The sequence below is a fragment of the Oryctolagus cuniculus genome, chromosome 12 (assembly GCF_964237555.1).
Source record: "Oryctolagus cuniculus chromosome 12, mOryCun1.1, whole genome shotgun sequence".
NCBI lineage: Eukaryota > Metazoa > Chordata > Mammalia > Lagomorpha > Leporidae > Oryctolagus > Oryctolagus cuniculus.
This window is the reverse complement of record NC_091443.1, coordinates 118,182,646-118,205,703: the sequence shown is the minus strand read 5'-3', so window position 1 is coordinate 118,205,703 and position 23,058 is coordinate 118,182,646. Positions and strand designations below refer to the sequence as shown.

At 42.7% G+C, this 23,058-nt stretch overlaps 1 protein-coding gene and 1 pseudogene across 5 annotated transcripts in view; one reads left to right on the top strand and one right to left on the bottom strand.

Moving 5' to 3' along the window:
* LOC138844788 (zinc finger protein 568-like) overlaps window positions 1–23,058 on the top strand; it is a 52,770-nt gene that overhangs the window by 4,315 nt on the left and 25,397 nt on the right. For 3 of the 5 annotated variants that reach the window (XM_070054835.1, XM_070054832.1, XM_070054833.1), the window contains exon 2: window positions 20,649–20,863. The exons of the other annotated variants lie outside the window; for them this stretch is intronic. The gene's annotated coding sequence lies outside the window, so the exon portion shown is untranslated. The remainder of the gene's footprint in view (window positions 1–20,648; window positions 20,864–23,058) is intronic. 5 annotated transcript variants of the gene reach the window in all.
* On the bottom strand, window positions 13,715–23,003 carry LOC127490052 (vacuolar protein sorting-associated protein VTA1 homolog; annotated as a pseudogene).

Sequence of the window (23,058 nt, the reverse complement as noted above, 5' to 3'; positions counted from 1 at the left end):
TGGGTTCTGCACCCACATGGGAGACCTGACAGAAGCTTCTGGCTCCTGGCTTCAAGTAAATCCAGCTCTGGCCATTGCAGCCATTTTCAGAGTGAATCAGTGCATGGAAGACTTTTCTCTGTGCCCTGACTCTCTGTAACTCTGCCTTTTAAATAAATAAATAAATTTTTACATGCTTCACCATGGAGCTGGCCCTAAGACCTAACAGGTTTTCTGGGTGCTTATCCTGGGGTTGGTTCACTTTGAGCACTAAGCACAGTTATTCTGTGTGACTGAATATTTCATGTTCCTTCTTATGGAAAAGTTTTTCTCATGTTCTGAGTGATTGGGCTACATATGCCCGTAGTGGAAACTAAAACTTAATTTGGCATTTGAACACCCAGAGTGCCGAGTCCTGTAATCTTCTGAATTTAATCAGAAAATATGTTTTGAAACATTTGGTTTATGGGTAGGCAGGGCAGTTTTCCTGGATCCCTGTGAGAATTGATGAACTGATGGTGTGTTTCTACCCCATGTTATATTCTGAAATTTGCTTCCTTTTATTTTCTTAAAATAACTGTATTTGAAATTTGCTCCTGCCTTCTGAAATGTTTGTGCTTCTGTCCTCTTTGTAACCATGGACATGAGTAGACCTTTTCCTTCCCTTTATGATGCTACAAGAGCAATGGGACATTGTAGCTCTCTCCCCTGGCAGCACACCTTCCTCAGTACATCTCTTTGAATTGGACCCTGGGTTAACTTGGCTGCACAAAAGGCATATACCTAAACCCAGTGTACCTAATGAATGAAAGTCATCATAAAGTCAATATGCCTTGTAAACCTCTCATCTCTTGTTTTGAAATGTGTTTTGAATGTGTCTTTTATGTCAGTGTCTGTAAGCCAGAGATTTCCCACTTAAGGCAGAAGGCTGCTGAGGGACAGCACAACTGTAGCTTTGCTCTGTTACTTTACTGTGGACACTCTCTCACCCTTTCTCTTTATTTTATTAAGATTTAAAAATTTTATTTTAAAGGCAGAGTTACAGAGAAAGAGGCAGAGACAGAAGGATGGGGATCTTGCATCTGCTGGTTCACTCAAGAGACTGCAATGAATAATGCTGGCCCAGGCTGGAGGTCCAACCCAGTGTCCCATGTTGGTGCAAGGACCCAAGTACTTGTGCCATCTTTTTCTGCTTCCCCAGTTGTGTTAGCAGGGAGCTGGATCAGAAGTGGAACAGCTGTGACTCAAACTGGCACTCATGGGGCTGGCATTGTGGCACAATGGGGAAAGCCACCACCTGCAATGCCAGCTTCCCAGATGAGCAGTAGTTCATGTCTCAGTTGCTCCACTTCTAAACTAGCTCCCTGCTGATGGCCTGAGAAAAGCAGCAGAGGATGACTCAAGCGTTTGGGCCATTGTAACCCATGTGTGAGACCCAGATGAAGTGCCTGGCTCCTGGTTTCTGTGTGGTTCAGCCCTGGCCATTGCAGCCATGTCAGATGGCAGATCTCTCTCTTTTTTAGCATTTATTTATTTGCAAGGCAGAGATAGAGAAAGGGAGAGAATGAGAAAGAGATTTTCCATCTGCTCGTCTACTCCCTAGATGGCTACAATGACCAGAACTGGGCCAGGCCCAAGCCAGGCACCAAGAGCTTCATTCAGGTGTCACACTTGGGTGGCAAGGACCCAGGTATTGGGCCATCTTCTACTTTTCCAGGGCCATTGGAAGAGAGCTGGATCAGAAGTGGAGCAACCAGGACATGAACTGGTGCCTATACCAGATGCAGCAGCTTTACCTGCTAATCCACAATGCCATCCCATCTGACTCTCCCTCCTCTCTATAACTCTGACTTTTTTTAAGATTTATTTTATTTATTTGACAGAGTTACTGATAGAGATAGAGACAGATAGAGAGGTCTTCAGTCTGCTGGATCACTCCCCAAATGGCCGCAGTGGCCAGATCTGAGCTGATCTGAAGCCAGGAGCCAGTAGCTCCTTCCAGATCTCCATGTGGATATATGGCCAAGGACTTGGGCCATACTGTGCCACTTTCCCAAGCACATTAGCAGGCAGCTGGATTGGAAGTGGAGCAGCCAAGACCTGAACCAGGGACCATATGGAATGCAGCCCAGGGCCTCAATCAGCTGTGCCACAGCACTGGTCCCCAAAACTCTGACTTTCAAATAAATCAATCTTTTTTAAAGGGTGGACACACATATTGGATCCCAGCATTTTATTTTGTGGTGGCTTAATCCACTGTGCCACAAAGCCAGCCCCACCCTTTATCCTTCTGATGACTGTGTGTCAAGATCTTGGTGATATCTGCTGAACAACTGTTGGTATTAGGTTAAACTCTTCTGTTTTATTTTGGTTCTCATTTGTTGAGTTTATTTTGGCTGCCACTTTTGGGTAGCAAGCTGTGATGTCATCAGTGGCTAAAGCTGCCATGTGTTAGGCTGGCATGGATTCTACTATTCCATTTCTTCAAATAGAAGTGGAAAATGAAATCCAGTGTCCCTCTCTCCCATCCCTCATTTAAAATGCTTTTTAAAATAGGCTGATTTTGAGGACTGGCATTGTGGCATGGCAGGTGAGGCTGCCACCTACAGTGCTGCCATCAAGCTTCCTTTCTTCTCATGTAACAGACCCAGCTGGTCTCTGTGTTTCTCATTTTAGCCCTAAACTATACCTGATTCCTAGAGCAGAAGGAAGCTTATTTTTCAAGGCAGAATTCATAGATGTGGTTGTCCATTCACCTCTGAGAATTAAAGCCATCACTCTGCTTTTTGACTGGTTTTCAGTCTGTGGTGGTGCCCTCTCTCACAGGAAGACAGATTCCTCACATAAGAATACACCTAGGTGGAGAAAACTTTATGGAGTGGGTTTTCCAAAGTGAAATGGAATTCTGGCCTGGACATCCTTGAGATCATGATCAGCAGAGTGGGGAAATTCTTAGCTATGTCCATTCACATCCTTTCCTTTTTGTTCAATGTATTCCTCCCTTGCATAGTGCTCTGTGCTCTCCTTCTGTTGCACACACATAAGGTGTGTCTGTGAGGCTGTTTGTGTACTGCTGCAGTATCTGGAGTTGCCTTTGTCTCCCTCTCTAATCAGAAACTCAGATGCAGAGTGAGGAGGGGACTGCCAGCCGGCCACACAGGGTTTGGGCCCCTTGCTCCTTTACTTTTCTTCAGTGCAGGAGCAGCCTTGAACAGAGTTGCACTGGGTAGTATTATTTCTTTTAGATTTGAGTGCTTGGACAGCAAAAGAAATAAATGTATTTTGCTTATAGAAAAGATTGAGGAGGCACTACATAAAGTCAGCAGCAACTTTTTTGTCTCCTGTTACATGTCAAGATGAGTCAGAATATTTAGGGCCATTTGTTAAATTAAAAAAAAAATATTTATTTATTTTTTGACAGGCAGAGTGGACAGTGAGAAAGAGAGACAGAGAGAAAGGTCCTTCTTTTTCCATTGGTTCACACCACAATGGCTCCTGTAGCCAGAGCACCGTGCTAATCCAAAGCCAGGAGCCAGGTGCTTCTCCTGGTCTCCCATGCGAGTGCAGGGCCCAAGCACTTGGGTCATCCTCCACTGCACTCCTGGGCCACAGCAGAGAGCTGGACTGGAAGAGGAGCAACCGGGACAGAATCTGGTGCCCCGACCAGGGCTAGAACCTGGGGTGCCAGCACCGCAGGCAGAGGATTAGCCTGTTGAGCCACGGCGCCAGCCAATATTTATTTGAAAGGCAGAGTTACAAAGAGAGAGAGAGATATAAATCATTTATCCACTGTTTCACACCCCTAATGGCCACAGCAGCTGGGGTTGGAACTGGATTAAAGTCAGGAGCCAGCATCTTCTTCTTTTTTTTTTTTTTTTTAACTTTTATTTAATGAATATAAATTTCCAAAGTACAGCTTATGGATTACAATGGCTTCCCCCCCATAACGTCCCTCCCACCCAGGAGCCAGTATCTTCTTCCACATTTCCCATGTGGGAGTAGGAGCACAAGCACCATTCTTTGCAGCTTTCCTAGGCAGATGAAGGAGCTGGATCAGAAGTAGAGCTGCTGTGGCCCGGGAATACAGTGGAGGATGGCCCAAGTCCTTAGGCCCTACACCCACATGGGAGACCAGGAGAAGCACTTGGCTCCTGGCTTCAGATCAGCATGGTGCACTGGCTGCAGTGACTATTAGGGGGTGAACCAACTGAAAAGGAAGACCTTTCTCTCTGTCTCTCTCTCACTGTCTACTCTGCCTGTGAAAATAAATAAATAAATAAAAAGAAGAAGTAGAGCAGGTGGGGACATGAACTCATGCACAATATAGAATACCAGCATCACAGGCAACAGCTTTCCCACTATGCTATACCACCTTTTTTTAAATTTTTATTTATTTTATTTTATTTGAGTTAGAGAGATGCAGAAGCAGAGAGAGAGGAAGAAAGGTCTTCCATCTTCTGGTTTACTCCCCAGATGGCTGCAATGGCTGGAGCTACCCTGAACTGAAGCCAAGAGCTGGGAGCCTCTTCCAGTTATCCCACATGTGTGCACGGGCCCAAGGACTTGGGTCATCTTCTACTGCTTCCCCAGTAGAAGAGAGCTGGATCAGAAATGGAGCAGCCGAGACTCAAAGCAGCACCCATAAGGAATGTCAGCAATGCAGGCAGCAGCTTTTCCTGCTAGGGCACAGTACCAGCCCCTCTATTGTCTGTTTTATGGAAATATATATTTATGGGATATTAGAAGGCCATTCAGGCACTCCCTACAAAACATTTTGAAATAATGATTGACAGCCTGCAAGACTGTTTCCAAAGGGAGAGAGCTGCAGGGACAGAGAGGCAGTGATATTGAAAGGGTATGAGGAACAAAGGAAGATGGGAAGGTCAGAAGAAATCTTGAAAAGTATTCCAAAGGATAAAATAATAGGACACAGGTCATTTGTGCAGATTGCCAAAATTAACCACTTCTATTTTAAGGTTTTCCTTTTTTATTTAAATTAGAGATAATTTCTAACATAGTTTGTGATATACTTGACTAACTTTTCAGTGTTTTTCTTACAGATAAGATGTGCTTATAAGATGTAGAGGGGCTGGTACCTATATGGGCCGCAGTTCTAGCCTCAGCTGCTCCTCTTCTGATCTGGCTCTCAGCTATGGCCTGGGAAAACAGTAGAAGATGGCTCAAGTGCTTAGGCCCTTGTACCCAAGGGGGGACAGAAAAGAAGCTCTTGGCTTCAGATCAGTGCAGCTCCATCTGTTATAGCCATTTGCAGAGTGAACCAGCAGATAGAAGACCTTTATCTCTGTCTCTTCCTCTCACTGTCTATAATTTGACCTCTCAAATAAATAAATAAAATCTTAAAAAATAAAATATAGAGAAGCACTGTAATTAAATGCAATAGTACACTCCTAACTATGCAGTTAACATTAATTTTCTTTTAACATTTATTTAATGAATATAAATTTCCAAAGTACAGCTTCTGGATTGCATGGCTTCTCCCCCATAACTTCCCTCCCAACTGCAACCCTCCCCTCTCCCGCTCCCTCTCCCCTTCCATTCACATCAAGATTCATTTTTGATTCTCTTTATATACAGAAGATCAATTTAGTATATATGAAGTAAAGATTTCAACAGTTTGCACCCACACAGAAACACAAAGTGAAAAATACTGAGTACTAGTTATAGCATTCAATCACAAGGTACAGCACATTAAAGACAGAGATCCTACATGAGGAGTAAGTGCACAGTGACTCCTGTTATTGCCTTAACAAATTGACATTCTTGTTTATGGCATCAGTAATCACCCTAGGATCTATTCATGAGTTGTCAAGGCTATGGAAGCATTTTGAGTTCGCCAACTCTGATCATATTTAGACAAGGTAGTAGTCAAAGTAGAAGTTCTATCCTCCTTTCAGAGAAAGGTAGCTACTTCTTTGATGACCTGTTCTTTCCATTGGGATCTCACTCTCAGAGATCTTTTGTTTAGGTCCTCTTTTTTATTTATTTATTTTTTTTGCCAGAGTGTCTTGGCTTTCCATGCCTGAAATACTCTCATGGGCTTTTTAGCCAGATCCAAATGCCTTAAGGGCTGATTCTGAGGCCAGAGTGCTGTTTAGGACATCTGCCATTCTATGAGTCAGCTGTGTATCCTGCTTCTCATGTTGAATCATTCTTTCCCTTTTTTTTTTTTTTATTCTATCGGTTAGTATTTTCAGACACTAGTCTTGTTTATGTTATCCCTTTGACTCGTAGTCCTATCAGTGTGATCAATTTTGAACAGCAATTGATCACTTGGACTAGTGATATGGCATTGGTATAGGCCACCTTGATGGGATTGAATTGGAATCCCCTGGTATGTTTCTAACTCTACCATTTGGGGCAAGTCCAATTGAGCATGTCCCAAATTGTACATCTCTTCCCTCTCTTATTCCCACTCTTATGTTTAACAGGGGTCACATTTCAGTTAATTTTCAACACTTAAGAATAACTGTGTGATAATTATAGAATTAAACCAGTCATATTAAGTAGAACAGACAAAAATACTAAAAGGGATAAAGTATTAAATTGTACATCAACAGTCAGGGCAAAGGCTGATCAAGTCACCATTTCTCATAGTGTCCATTTCACTTCAACAGGTTTCCTTTTTGGTGCTCGGTTAGTTGTCACCGATCAGGGAGAACCTATGGTATTTGTCCCTTTGGGACTGGCTTATATCACTCAGCATGATGTGTTCCAGATTCCTCCATTTTGTTGCAAATATTCAGATTTCATTGTTTTTGACTGCGGTATAGTATTCTATAGAGCACATATCCCATAATTTCTTTATCCAGTCTACTGTTGATGGGCATTTAGGTTGACTCCAGGTCTTGGCTATTGTGAATTGTGCTGCGATAAATATTAGGGTACAGACCGCTTTTTTGTTTGCCAATTTAATTTCCTTTGGGTAAATTCCCAGGAGTGGGATGGCTGGGTTGAATGGTAGGGTTATATTCAGGTTTCTGAGGAATCTCCAGACTGACTTCCATAGTGGCTTGACCAGTTTGCATTCCCACCAACAGTGGGTTAGTGTCCCTTTTTCCCCACATCCTGGCCAGCATCTGTTGTTGGTAGATTTCTGAATGTGAGCCATTCTAAGTGGGGTGAGGTGAAACCTCATTGTGGTTTTGATTTGCATTTCCCTGATTGCTAGTGATCTTGAACATTTTTTCATGTGCCTGTTGGCCATTTGGATTTCCTCTTTTGAAAAATGTCTATTGGGGTCCTTGGCCCATCTCCTAAGTGTGTTGTTTGCTTTGTTGTTGTGGAGTTTCTTGATTTCTTTGTAGATTCTGGTTATTAACCCTTTATCTGTTGCATAATTTACAAATATCTTTTCCCATTCTGTCGGTTGCCTCTTCACTTTCCTGACTATTAATTTTGGAGTACAGAAACTTCTCAATTTGATGCAATCCCAATTGTTAATTTTGGCTTTGACTGCCTGTGTCTCCAGGGTCTTTTCCAAGAAGTCTTTGCCAGTGGCAATATCTTGCAGGGTTTCTCCAATGTTCTCTAATAATTTGATGGTGTCAGGTCGTAGATTTAAGTCTTTAATCCATGTTGAATGGATTTTTGTGTAAGGTATAAGGTAGGGATCTTGCCTCATGCTTCTGCAGGTGGAAATCCAGTTTTCCCAGCACGATTTATTGAATAGACTGTCCTTGCTCCAGGAATTGGTTTTAGATCCTTGACCAAATATAAGTTGGCTGTAGATGTTTCGGTTGATTTCAGGTGTTTCAATTCTGTTCCATTGGTCTATCCATCTGTTTCTGTACCAGTACCATGCTGTTTTGATTACAACTGCCCTGTAGTATGTCCTGAAATCTGATATTGTGATGCCTATGGCTTTGTTTTTTGTTGTACAAGATTGCTTTAGCTATTCGAGGTCTCCTGTGCCTCCATATGAATTTCAGCATCATTTTTTCTAGATCTGAGAAGAATGTCTTTGGTATTTTGATTGGTATTGCATTGAATCTATAAATTGCTTTTGGGAGAATGGACATTTTGATGATGTTGATTCTTCCAATCCATGAGCATGGAAGATTTTTCCATTTCTTGGTATCGTCTTCTATTTCTTTCTTTAAGATTTTGTAATTCTCATCGCATTAAATTTTTGTTGAGAAAGGGATGAGCTTTGCTTTATGTGTGTCTTGCTTAGAGCAGAATTTTTATGACTGTATTTGAGATAATTAAAAATAAGTTTCATAGTTGAAACATTGACCATTTTTACTGCTGCAGCCTCCCCTTCACTCTGTATCTGCAGATAGTCCACATGAAGGTACACAGAAAGAGAGGCCTGCATATCTGGAGTAATGCAAATATGCCCTTTGCTGAAACCAGTGGATCAATCCACTGGAGTTCTTTGTGATTCAGTTTGCATTTTTCTGTAGAGTGAAATATAGTGATTTGGGTAAAGTATCTTGTCTCATAGTAGATGATTCCAGTTGTCTTTCTTATCCATCTACCTGGATCACAGGTGATTCCCAAGACAGGTGTTGGGCTCTATGGAAAAAAAAAAAAAGTAGCCTCTTCAGAGTTGATGTATTTCTCCTGGAAAATTGGAGAAATGTTTTGTAAGAAGCAGTTCATGGAGGATGTATATTTCCCTAGAAATGAGATTGAAGTAATTCCCTTTACTTGCCCCTCCCTGAGCTAGCTCCTGAGGCTGATTGTTCAGGGCAAGAATGCTAATATTTATAGGCCAATTATGAATGATCCATGTTTGTCTTACACATGAGATGTCTACAGATCTGTTTCTCAAGGCCTTTAAGATAAAATAAGAAAATTTTGCAACAAAAGAGAAGGTTTTCATTGCCTGTTGCCTTGGTCTAGGATCTGTGCATTTATTACCCACTTAGTTCTCTGCCTCCTATTGTGAGCACCTCCTAATGGTACTTTTTTGGCCATTCCTGTGTCCAGATTCCTTAATGGGTGGCAGTGTTTGACCAGACTTCCAGTCTGATAACTCAGCCCAAATTGGAGTTGACTAGTTTGTGTAGCCACTTCAGGATTAAGGTGGTCCAAAACTGCCAGTGCCCAATGACTGGGCTGCCTTTAGGCTCACTCAAGAGATAAGACTCTGGGCACAGGTCCCAAATGGCTTTGCTTGGTCCTCTTCCCTTGATCTCCCTGGTGACCAGGCTGATTCTCAGGTAGGCAGGGAACTTGTTGGCTCACAGAAGTCTCCAGATTTCTGTTTTGCATTCACCTGCAAAATATTTGAAAGTTTTCTCTTGGATCTCTAAAGTCCTGAGTAGAGAGTTTTATTTTGTATTGAGATGTGTCTTTATAAAGACAGGTGTCACTGAAGACTGTGTATCCTCAGAATTAACTGAACTCTCCCAGGCCTGCATGGAGTTCCAGGATCCTGGCTTCAGGCTGAACATTGCCTGCTGTTGTGAGCATTTGGGGATGTACCAGAAAGTGGAAGAAATGTCTCTCGCTCTCCATCTCCCCCTGCCTTTCAAATAAAATGAAAAACAGATAAAAATTGGGAAAAAAATGTGTTTTGCCTTGTGTCCTAAAGAAAAAGTAATTACTGTTGTTATAGGTAGAACTCACTTGTACACTTCACAAATACTCATCAATCTCAGGTTAATGGCTTGGTGATCACTGCTGGCTGTGCTGCCTACTCAGCTCCCATTCTGTAATGCATCCCCTTCTTCATCTGCAGTTCACTTTGGGTGCTCATAAAACACCAAACTGCCTCCTGACTTTGCATCCCTATGTTCTTTATACATAGCTTGGCCATAATCTCATTTTCTTTAGCAGCATGCTAATTTATATGAGTGCTTCACAGGCAAAGAATAATGGGGACATTGATTTTCTCTGAGCTTTTGCCCTAAGCGGTTTATTTTATGCAATTGATTCTGGGTGATGTGTAGAACTTTGCTGGATTAGAAGTTGTGGTGTAGAATTTGATATTAGAGAAATAAGTCTGTCACTGCCACTTGCACTGTGCCCCACCCTGCAACCTATGCCTGCCTTTGGATTCTGTTTTTATAGAGTGTTGGAATGAGGCAGTAGTGATTCAATAAAGGAATAAATTTTCAATTGTTAAACATTTCTATTTTTATTAATACAAAGAGATCAGATTGCATAAGAATGTAATTCCATAAGAACATAACCATACTTCTCTATTTCCTCCTCCTTTCTTCCTTTCTCTTTTTAAGGATTTAATAAGCTGGCTTTTTTTCCCTAACCTAGTCTTTACCCCTTCACCTCCAGCCTTCCTGCCTATTTGTTCCTACTTTACAATCTAGTACTTTAAGCTTTTTCCCCCTTCTTTCATGCATGTTTTTGCCTACTCCTACCCCAATTCCAAAGAAGGAAAAATGAATAAAAATCATGACATATTGATTCGAAGACAGGAATCCTATCCAGAAATACAGAAAAAAAGTTACCTCCTTTTCTTTTTATTAATAATTTATTTACTGATTTACCTTTCTGGAAGAGGCAGCTAGAAGTTCTCTGAGATCTGTCCTCAGAATGTGAGGAGAGCCAGAGACATTGGATAGACTCTTTACAGTCTGTTTGTTTTACTGTGAGAGATATTGTTCCACTTGCCTGTGGCAGAAAAAAATGAAATTTCAATGATTTTTTCTGTATTACTAATTTTTATGATGAGTCTCTTCATTATCAATGGATAGAGACCTGTCAAATTTGCAATGAGCAAAAAATTTCACAGACACAACTGCTTCCAGAGGAGGTGCATGCCCCTCCATTCCCACGTGGCCTTCTCTGAGATCTCCAGGTGGCTTCTCTTGGTCTCCTGAAAGCAAAGAGAAAATTCAACCACAGAAAATGTTCACTACGACTGTGGTGTTGTTTCTTGGAAGTTCCTGTCCAAAAAGTAATCATTTAAGAACACCAGGGGCATTTTATTAGTTTCACAGGACTCTTGTCTTCCTGGATTCAGTGAAGAGGAAAAATAACCAAAGTTGAAGCATGATTCTAGGCAAAGCACAATTATTTATCTGCATAACAAAAATCCTCATATTTTTTCTGCACATGGTTAGTCTTACATGGATTAGAAAGAAAAAGCACTATTTAATGTCTCAGAACTCTCTAATGTTAAAAAGTACAAGAATTAAAAATTGATATTTTGGGCTCTTATAAAGCTCCAAAAGCATTAACATTGTGCATTTCTGGGTGATTTGAAAATTCTAAATTTGAAATCAATTGCATTGACTGGCTTTGCAGAGTAGGAAGAATATAATTGGCTTATTAATTATTTATATAGAGAGACTGTAAAAGAAGCTATTCATTGGTACCAATTGTCTATGATAAGCTTTAATGTTTATGAAACCATGATTCATTTTATTTTATGAGCTATGTCCACTTGAAGTTGTGAAAGAAAACATGCAATAGTGGTTGCAATTCACTTTAAAAGATTTTTTGAAAGACTTTATTTATTGATTTGAGAGGTAGAGTTATAGACAGTGAGAGGTAGGACAGAGAGAAAGGTTTTCCGTCCATTGGTTCACTCCCCAAATGGCTGCAACAGCCAGAGCTGCTCAATCCAAAGCCAGGAGCCAGGTGCTTTTTTCCAGTCTCCCATGGGTGCAGGGGCCCAAGCACTTGGGCCATCTTATACTGCTTTTCCAGGCCATAGCAGAGAGCTGGATTGAAAGAGGTGTGGCTGGGACTGGAACTGGGGCCTATATGGGATGCCGGTGCTGCAGGTGGAGGATTAACCTACTGCACCATGGCACCAGCCCCACAATTCTCTTGAAAACAGAAACATTTATTCCTGAGTCTTTTGATGAGTCAGGCCAATGAAGTCCTGACAGGGCACATATGTCTCTAGCATTAGAGGAGTGCTCACCATTCTCATACTGTGTTCTGTTGCTGTTCAGCCTGTGACAATGAGACACGTAAATAAAAAACCAGAAATTCAGCATGTGTTTACCCCACGAGGAATCTTGTGAAGAAATTTTCTAGCCAGGTGTTTTTAAGTTGCTAAATATTCTCCTAATTTACTTAAAGACTATTAACTTAGTACCACAATTTTTGTTACAATACGGTGATTGCAGATAAGGAATTGTCTTCTAGATAAAACTAGAAGTTTTACTTTGTAACAATCACAGACTAGCAGAAGTCATAAACCATTAACCCTCATTTTTCTAAAATAGGAGGTTGTAATTAATATGAGTATATAAAGAATATATTTTTTAAGATTTTATTTAGTTGAGAGGTAAAATTACAGACAGAGAGAAAGGTCTTCCTTCTGTTGATTAACTCCCCAGATGGCTGCAATGGCCAGAGCTGCACGGATCTAAAGCCAGGAGCCAGCTGCTTCTTCCTGGTCTCCCATGCGGGTGCAGGGGCCCAAGCACTTGGGCCATCTTCCACTGCTTTCCCAGGCCATAGCAGAGAGCTGGACTGGAAGAGGGGCAGCCGGGACTAGAACTGGTACTCATACTGGATGCTGGCACCACAGGCAGAGGATTTACCTGCTGCCCAGCAGCACCAGCCCCACCTACATGAAGAATTTAGAACAGAAAATCTACCAACCTCATGGAGTTTATCTCCCTTTCAAAACTTTTAATAACCTTTGGGATGGAAAATGCTAATTTAAAGTACTGTACTTAAATTCACACAAAGAAAAGATGTTTTAGGATGTTTTTACTTCATTATTAAGTTAGATACTGTTAGGAAATTCTAGATTATTTTGGGGGTAAATTGTAATTTCTTTTCACAAGTGTATTTGATTAGAAACACAAGCTTTTATAATCAATTATTTATGTTTAAAACATTTGCTTATGTATGTTTTGTATTAAAATAACAGCATGTTATGAAGTTTAGAAACATCTTGTTCCATACAAGCCTATACTTTTTTTAAGTTTTATTTAAAAAGAATCTTTGTATTTATTTTTTTAACACAGCAAATTCAGGTGACACCGTAAGTCCATAATTTCCCACAAAATTCATAAATTTAACAGCTGAGTATCTTAAGTCTTATAAATCTTCTGAATCATTCATAGTTATGCACTCGATGGAACATACTCCTCAGCAGCTGAGAAGAATCTTAACTTAAAAGCACCAACTCTTCAGGCATCTCTACAGACCTCTATTTTTCATTCTCTAAGACATGCAGTCAGACTGCTGATGCAGCAAATACCAATTCACCTTAAGCTTGACGGATAAGAGAAAGCATTTGGGAAACCAACATTATTAATATTAAGTCTGAAAGCACTTCTACCTCTTTACTGAATGACTTTTCCTTCTGCCAACTATAAACTCTAATGAATAAAAATTGTGTTTTGAACATAAGTTTTTCAGGTTAATCTAACACTTTAGGACATTTGTATTTGTTTTATAAATCTTAAGGAAAACAAAAAGGTAATCTCTAATCTAGACAATTCTGGAATCTTTTATTAGATTTACAATTTTACTGCAAAGTAATATGGTCTGTTTGTCCAAATATTATGGCTTTTAAAAAATTCTCTTCATGTATTTAAATTAATAAAGCTTATTTCCAATATATATTTTCTGTGTTTTCACTTGCTGAAACAGGGTTCAAAGGGTGTTTTTAGGATCTTGCCAACATCAGCCCTATGTGCCCATAAATTATTGGAGCCATTAAATGGACAATAAAAACTGGTTGAGGCTACTGATGAATGCTTCAAAAGGAATCTGATATTCACAGATTTTATCATCATATTCAATTCAACTGAAGTCTTAAAACTGTCCTCTTGATAGGCTGAAGATAGGGTAATGGAGTTAGTTCTTTATGCCAAAGATTCGTGGATCTGTTGTACAAAGTCTTCATTCTCTGTCAGTCATCAGTAACTTGAGGTCTTTCTGTAGATTCTGAATGGCAGTGCTTACATCTTCATATTGCAAAGCACTGCCAGCATATTTGCAGTATCTCTGAGCTCTCACAAACTCCTCAGGGGTGAGGTGGGTATCGCCTTGGGAAACCGTACTGGAAAGTGCAGGATCAATGGCTGGCATAGTCTATAGAGTAGGTTGGATGGTATTCCTTGTTACACCCATGCTATGAGGCACTTTCGCTGGTGTGTTGGCTGGGGCATGTGCACCCAGAGGAATCTGTATTCAACTATAGCTGTCTGATGGCATGCTGCCTGGGTCAACTGCTGAAGATGATGATGGCTGAGGTGTGTGGAATGGGCAGAGATGCTACTACAGCATCTTCATTTTCTTCACCATCAGTATCTTCCTCAATTGCAATAGGGCCTGCTTGAGGAGTCTCCTCATTCTTTAAGCAATTATGGATATATGTTGCCTTCCACCTTGCATACTTTCTATGTTTCACATTTTCATCAGTGTTATGTCAAACACGGTTATGACATCTATTAAAAGACTTGCAGTATATGTTCCTTGTCTGCATATATAAACATTTTTCAAGAATAAATCCCCAAATGGGCAGAACCAACTGCTCCTTGGGTAATAGCTTCATTATCACTCAACTGTTTCTTTTTGTTGTTGTGAAGAACCTGAGCCTGGATCAATGTGCAGCTATTTTAGACTAGGCCTCTGTGGGGAGCAACTCGGACTATACTGTTACTGGAATTAAGACTTATTCTATACATCTGCTCTCCCACAATATGGCGCTGGGAGAGGAGGAAGCAGCTTCTACCCAGCTGCCTCTCACCAACTTGACAAGCTGCAGGAGCTGCTCCTGATTGGAGGAGAGCAGCGCGCTCAGTGTGTGGGTAGCAGAGCACGGATTGGTGGAGAGGACTATATAGGAGGAGAGAGACGGCATGGTGGTGTGGGTTGGTTGGAGAGTGCGTTGGAGAGTTCGCGGGGAAGTTCGTTGCTTCGTTCTTTCTCATTTCTCTCTACTCATTCTTGCTTTGGGAGTTCGCTGTTTACTTATTCTTACTTTACTATAGAAAGGACTTGTAAAAAAGGGGAACATCAAGCGTCCGGTCCGGTGCGGCTCCTCCATGTGCGGAGGAGCAGCAAATGGTGCCGTGACTCGGATTAGGAAACCTAGGAGGGAAGAAGCGGGAAGAAGCGGGAAAATACCAGAGAGAGAGACTAGCAAAGAACCTAGGGGAAAGCCGGACTAAAAGAGTGCCGGTGAAAAGCTAGTTAGAACCTAGGGAAAAAGCCGCAGGGGAAGAAAAATAGAAGCCAGGAAAGAGGTATTTACTGGGAACGCCTGGGGGACTCAGTCTTCCATTACGCCCACCGCTCCAACATGTCACGGACGGTACAGACAATGGAGTTCTTTGGCTACTCTTTGCCCACTGGCTACGTCTTCTTCCTGCTAGGCACCATCCTCTATTTCTCCCTAAAGATCATCCAATATGGGCTGAATGTGGTTTCTCTCTCTCTCTCTTCCTACTCCCCACCTCCTCGCAGCTTTTCTTCTAAGCGAGGGAAACGAGCGGGGAGGAAAATTCATGCATTCGTAAGAGCAGTCATAGAGACGTCCCCCTGGTTTCTACTCTACAGTAGTGGAGGCAGGTGGGACGGCAATTACGCGAGGCTGGGGAATCGATAGAAGTGCTGAAGCTGTGGCAACTCGTTGATCAGGCGCTCCAGGACCCCACAGAAGGGATCGAGTTGTTGTTTAATGAGGGGAGTGAATTGCAGGAAGAATTATGGCAGGGCAGCCAGGCGAGCAGCTATTGTAACGGACAGGTGAAAAGAAAATCAAAGAAGGATTTAGAGAGCCAGGAAGCTTACGGGGGGGGGAGAAGGAAGCTGAAAAGGGAACCTCGCCCCCGAGAGAGATGCCAAGAATATATCCTGGCCCTACAAGGCTGGCAAATTCAACCATAAAGGATGAATCACCACCCTGGTATCGCCCATTGGTACTACCAAAGTTTCCTCCTGTAAAGAAAAGCCCCTTTTTTTCCACATGAGATTGAAGAAGAGTGGGAGGAGGAAGAAGGAGTGATGGAGGGAGTAGGTATGCAGGAGGAGATAGAAAGGCCAAGAACCGAAAGCAAGCAAAGGGGAGCTGTTTATAGGAAACCTGCTTGGGAGCAGTACCAGGAACCAGGCCAGGTGTTTCCTGTAATTCAGGATCAACAGGGAAACAGGGGTTGGACGCCTCTTGACCATAAATTACTTAAAGAATTGCAACAATCAGTGCAATTGTATGGCCCCCATGCAAGTTTCACTCAGGCAATCCTTGATAACATTGGACAGCAAGGCCTAATACCCGAGGATTGGAGAAATTTAGTAAAGGCGGTGTTGGGCAGGGGTGACTTCCTCTTATGGTTAGCTGCTTATAGAGAATTCGCGCGAGAATATTCAAAGCAGAACTATCGAGCAGGGAATCAAACATGGGATGAGGAAATGTTAAATGGAGAAGGGCGATTTGCCAATCCCGATAAGCAGGCCCGATTATCAACAGCTGTCCTCTTACAAGTGAGAGAGATAGCAAGAAGAGCCTGGAAGGTGGTACCCAGAAAAGGAGAGATAAGACACAGCTTGACTAAGATAGTGCAGGGCTCTACTGAACCTTACGCTGACTTCGTGAATAGATTAATGGAAGCAGCGGGAAATATTTTTGAAACTGTGGAAGAAGCAATGCCCTTAGTCAGAAGATTGGCGTATGAACAGGCCAATAAAACATGTCGTGAAGCTCTTAGACCATGGCAGCATAAAGACATCCCTACCTTTTTGAAAATCTGTAGGGATGTCATGGATGATGTAGCTTCTGGATCACATGCTGCAGTAGCAGTGACCCGACAATTTAGACAGAACATGAGGGGATGAAAATGCTTTAGATGTGGTCGAGAAGGGCATCTAATGAGGGAATGTAGGGTGAAATTTCCAGCCCGAGATCAGCAGGGCATAGAGAACTCGAGAAGACCAGGCCTTTGCCCACGCTGTAGAAGAGGGAATCATTGGGTCAGTGAATGTTACTCTAAAATGTATAGCACAGGCAATCCCCTGAGGATGCCAAATGAGCCGGGCCCCATAAAAAGATCAGGTGTATATGGACAACAACAAAAAAATGGAATGTGGGCCCCTGCACCCCGGGGCCAAAACAATCGGTGGGTGCCATGGTCCCAACAATACAAAAACCAAATATTTACTGCGCAGAGTTACGAGCCACCGGGTATTCGTTACTAACACCTCAAATGGGGCCACAAGCCATAGAGGTGAGGGCAGAAACAATTTCAGCTGAGCATAAGGGACTTGGAATAATCATAGGAAAAGAAACAAATGCTTTAAGAGGCCTAATGGTCATTACCGGAGTCATCCAATTACCCTTTGATAAGTTAAAGGTGCTAATACAATCTACAAAGGGTATTATACAAATCAATCCAGAAGAACCTGTGGCTCAAATGCTGATTATGACTGGAGCGCAGGATGTTCATGGACCCCAAGGGGAGAAATTTGCAGCCTTGTCCCTGTCTTTAGCAGATCGACCTCTGTGGACCTTAACCATTAGAGGAAAGTCGATTCAGGGCCAGCTAGATACGGGTGCAGATGTAAGTATAATTTCGGAAAATGATTGGCCGAAGTCATGGCCCCTTCAGCCAGGAGATAATACTTTAGTAGGCCTAGGTGCGGCCATGACACCATCAAGAAGTGCTCAGGTGCTTCATTGGCAGGATCAAGAAGGGAACAAGGGAAATGTGCAACCTTATGTTAGTGCACTCCCCATCACATTATGGGGAAGAGACATTTTAGAACAATTGGGACTGACATTAACCAATGAAGACCAATTGGAGAGTTCTACAGGACGGCGTATTATGTATAAAAAGGGATATCAGGAGAGAGGATTAGGCTCCAGAGAAGGCAGAAGGGACCTAGCCCAGCCCAAAGGCGATTTTAAAAGACAGGACACGGGTTTTTCGTGGGGGCCACTGAGATGCAGCCGCTGCCATTGTCATGGCTGGACAACAAGCCAAAGTGGATACCACAGTGGCCCCTTACCCAGGAAAAGTTGGCTGCGGTAAATGATATAGTGTTACAACAATTAGAGGCAGGCCATTTGCAACCATCAACCTCCCCATGGAATACGCCAATATTCGTGATAAAGAAAAAATCGGGGAAATACAGGTTGTTGCATGATTTACGGGCTGTTAATCAGCAGATGCAACCCATGGGGGCATTACAACCCGGACTCCCGGTTCCTACTGTGATCCCAAAGCATTGGCCATTAATAGTACTCGATCTGAAGGACTGCTTTTTTAGCATACCTCTACATGAACAAGACATTCAGAGGTTTGCTTTCACCGTACCTTCCATTAATCATCAAGGTCCCGACAAAAGATATGAATGGAAAGTGCTTCCCCAAGGAATGACTAACAGTCCTGCCATATGCCAGCTATATGTTGATCAGGCAGTAGAGCCGGTTCGACAACAGTGCCCAAAAGTACAAATTTTACACTACATGGAAGACTTGTTAATAACGGCTGAAAGTGAAAATCACCTTATGGAAGCATATAAGCTGTTGCTATTATATTTGGAAAAAGTTGGGTTACAAGTAGCGCCAGAGAAGATACAAAAAGGGGAAGTAGTACAGTACTTAGGGCTTAAAGTAACTTCTGAAAAGGTGACCCCATTAGAATTTGAAATTGCAATAGATGGGTTGCAGACCCTTAATGACTTCCAAAAATTATGTGGCAATTTAAATTGGTTGAGGCCCTATTGTAAATTAACCACCGAAGATATGATGCCATTATTCAATATTTTAGAAGGAGATGCCCAGCTTGATTCCCCTCGTAGATTGACAAAAGAAGCCCGCTTGGCGTTACAGAAAATCGAAAAACAAATTAAAGCAATGCAGATGGAAAGATGTGATCCACAACAAGCCCTAGAAATATTAATTTTTATGGAACAGCTGTATCCCTTCGCAGTCATTTGGCAAGGAGGACCCTTGTTGTTTGTATACCCACATTCACATGCACCACGTGTACTATACACCCAAGGCATTGCGGTGGCTGATTTGATATTAACAGCAATAAAAAAAGGCGACAGAAATGGCGGGGAAGACTCCAAAGCGATGTGTAGTTCCCTTTGCTCAAGAGGCAGTAGAAGCCTTTACAAGGGAATGCTGGCAATGGGCATACATAGTTCTCATTCTACAAATAGAGATTGACAATCACTACCCTCGCCATCCATTTGTTAACTTCTGCACACAGGTTTCAATAAAACGGGTACAGAAGGTGCGAAGGGATCCAATTCAAGGGGCAGTTACCGTATTTACGGATGGAGCTAAAGGCGGAACAGGAGCAGCTATATTTAACAATCAATGATATTTTGTTTTAACAGCATCCCGTTCTCCACAACATGCAGAATTAGCTATTACCACAACAGTATTACGCAGAGAGAGCGCACCCATGAATATTTTGTCTGATAGTGCATATGTGGTGAATGCAGTTCAGATGCTTGCTACACAGTGCCTTATTCTTAAATCCTCCTCAGTCTATTCTTATTTAAGTGACATTCAGGGGTTATTAAATCAAAGAGAGCATGCTATTTACATAGGCCACATAAGAGCTCATTCTAATTTACCTGGCCCACTTACTCGAGGAAACATGATGGCCGATCATTATTCAAGATTCTTGCTTGCATGCACCGCTTTGGAACAAGCTAAAGAATATCACTCTAAATGGCATGTTAACACCCACACTTTAAGTTTTAAATTTAATATTCCCCGCAAGCAAGCAGAAGGTATTATTAGATCCTGTGAAAAGTGCGTTGTTGCCATAGTTCCAAAGATTCCTACGGGAGCCAATCCCCGTGGCCTTAAACCAGGACATATCTGGCAGATGGACGTTACACATATCCCCTCTTTTGGGCGACAAAGCTGTGTTCATGTCACTGTAGATACATATTCAGGTATAGTTATGGCCACAGCCATGAATAAAGAAGGAGTACAACAAGTAATCCAACACTGCTTGCAGGCTTTTGCAGCCTGGGGAGTTCCTCATGTGATCAAAACGGATAACGGCCCAGCGTATACATCAGCTCGTTTTGCTGCATTTTTGAAAGAATTCGGAATCTCCCATATTACCGGTATTCCATACAATCCACAAGGGCAAGCTGTGGTAGAACACACTCACTTATATTTAAAAAATTTAATAATTAAACAAAAAGGGGAAGCTGGCGCCGTGGCTCAATAGGCTAATCCTCCACCTTGCGGCGCCGGCACACCGGGTTCTAGTCCCGGTTGGGGCACCGGATTCTGTCCTGGTTTCCCCTCTTCCAGGCCAGCTCTCTGCTATGGCCAGGGAGTGCAGTGGAGGATGGCCCAGGTGCTTGGGCCCTGCACCCCATGGGAGACCAGGAAAAGCACCTGGATACTGGCTCCTGCCATCGGATCAGCGCGGTGCGCCGGCTGCAGCGGCGGCCATTGGAGGGTGAACCAACGGCAAAGGAAGACCTTTCTCTCTCTGTCTCTCTCTCTCACTGTCCACTCTGCCTGTCAAAAATAAAAAAAAAAAAGGGGGGGGGGAATAGGGGAAATGGCCGCATCCAATAAGGATGCCTTGGCCTTAGCTCTTTATACAATTAATTTTCTGAACAAGAAAAAGAACAGTAAATCACCTGCAGAAATGCATGCTCAATTAGCTGATAAGAAATCAATACAGTGGGTAATGTGGAAGGATTTACAGGACAACCAATGGAAAGGCCCGTTCCCCTTACTCAGAAGAGTACGAGGTGCCGTTTGTTTTTTTCCGCAGGGTGTGGCACAACCAATATGGACCCCTGAGAGAAGAATTCGGTTGGTAAACCTACCAGCAGAAGAGCTAGAAGAAAAAAACTCTATTTGAGGAAGAAAACAATGAATAACCAATTCCTGGGATCTTTGGAATATGGGACATTTTTCAACGAACTCTGAAGTAGCACGACAAACAAGACAGTCAATAGCATGAAGATCACGCTGAACTTTACACAGGCGCGTATCAACGCCAAAAAAATAAAAAGAAAGGGGGATCTGTGGGGAGCAACTCGGACTATACTGTTACTGGAATTAAGACTTATTCTATACATCTGCTCTCCCACAATATGGCACTGGGAGAGGAGCAAACAGCTTCTACCCAGCTGCCTCTCACCAACTTGACAAGCTGCAGGAGCTGCTCCTGATTGGAGGAGAGCAGCGCCCTCAGAGTGTGGGTAGCAGAGCACGGATTGGTGGAGAGGACTATATAGGAGGAGAGAGACGGCATGGTGGTGTGGGTTGGTTGGAGAGTGCGTTGGAGAGTTCGCGGGGAAGTTCGTTGCTTCGTTCTTTCTCATTTCTCTCTACTCATTCTTGCTTTGGGAGTTCACTGTTTACTTATTCTTACTTTACTATAGAAAGGACTTGTAAAAAAGGGGAACATCAAGCGTCCGGTCCGGTGCGGCTCCTCCACGTGTGGAGGAGCAGCAGGCCTCCATCTTGTAACTTGGGCATGACCGGGCCCTGAACCCTAAGCCAAAAGCTCTGGAGGAAGAAAAATAAACTCCCCTTGTGATAAACTCTCCTAGCAACAGCCAATCAGCAGATAGCAGGGAAATACCTAAAGTTCCAGGTATCTTTTCAGGCGGTTAGGGTGATTGATAGCATCCCAAAACCCTGCAGTTTGGAACATACACCCTAGCGGCTCATACCCTATACTTTAGCCAATCATTTTAAAAAGCATCAACCCAGAGCCATCCAACCACCTTTACTAGTCTATTCCCACCACTGGATTTACTAAGCAATTTTAAGAGATGTTCTTTAAATTTCCCACAGAATGAGATGATTTGCTGAATGGTGCTATAATGTATAGAATGTCTCTGAAAACCCTATATAAACCCCACAAAAGAAATGGGATGGATTCTCATCAGAAGACTGCTGTGATGATTGGAGGAGTGGACCCTAGCTCGAGCTAGAACAATAAACCTCTTTGCTTTTGTATTATTGAAGTCTCTCATTGGGATAATTGAGTCCCATCCGAGTCCAGTCTAACAGTTGTTGAGATTTATTTATTTACTTGAAAGGCAGAGTCACAGAAAGGCAGAAAGACAGAGAGAGAGTCAGCCTCTGCCATCTGCTAGTTCACTCCTCAAATGGCTGCAATGGCTGGAACTGTGCTGATCTGAAGCCAGGAGCCAGGAGATTCTTCCAGGTCTCCCACATGGGTGCAGGGGCCCAAGGACTTGGGCCATCTTCATTATTATTTTTTTTTTGACAGGCAGAGTAGACAGTGAGAGAGAGAGAGAGAAAGGTCTTCCTTTTCCATTGGTTCACCCCGCAATGGCCACTGTGGCCGGCACACTACAGCCGGCACTCTGCGCTGATCCAAAGCCAGGTGCTTCTCCTGGTCTCCCTTGTGGGTGCAGGGCCCAAGCACTTGGGTTGTCCCCCACTGCACTCCTGGGCCACAGCAGAGAGCTGGACTGGAAGAAGAGCAACCAAGACAGAATCCAGTGCCCCAACTGGGACTAGAACGCTGGGTGCTGGCACTGCAAGCAAAGGATTAGCCTAGTGAGCTGCAGCACCAGCTGGGCCATCTTTCTACTGCTTTTCTAGGGCAGAGCAGAGAGCTGGGCCAGAAGTGGAGCAGCTGGGACTTGAACTGGAGCACATATGAGATGCCAGCACTGCAGGCCAGGGCTTTAATGTGCTGCACCACAGTACCAGCCCCCCAATTGTTTCTTAAGAGCTTCTAACTGACCCATTAATTTTGATAAAAATTTACAACACTCAGTTTTATTATGAATCTTCATTCTAGTTTGCATGGCATATAAAATGACCCCCTTGGTGAGATACATAATGATCGAACAATGGCTGCCAACAACCTCTCAGATCAGTTCTTGAGCAACTATTCAGTAACTGGCCACCACAGAGTCCTGTTTGTCATGCTCCTGAACATCAGGTGGTGCTGAATGTTCTTAATGTGTGGGGAGAGTGGGGGCAGTGGAGCAAGCTCGGCCATCTCCACTCTAGCACTCGAGCATATCACCACTTCCTCAAGCCTATACTTTTTTCAAGTACATATTCTTACATTCACAGAAAAGCAGTTTAAACCAGACTGACTATTGTAAAAATAATTCAATGGTTGTAGATGTCTGCTCATACAACATTTAAAATTGTTCAGTAAAATACTTGGTGATTTTTAAAAAATG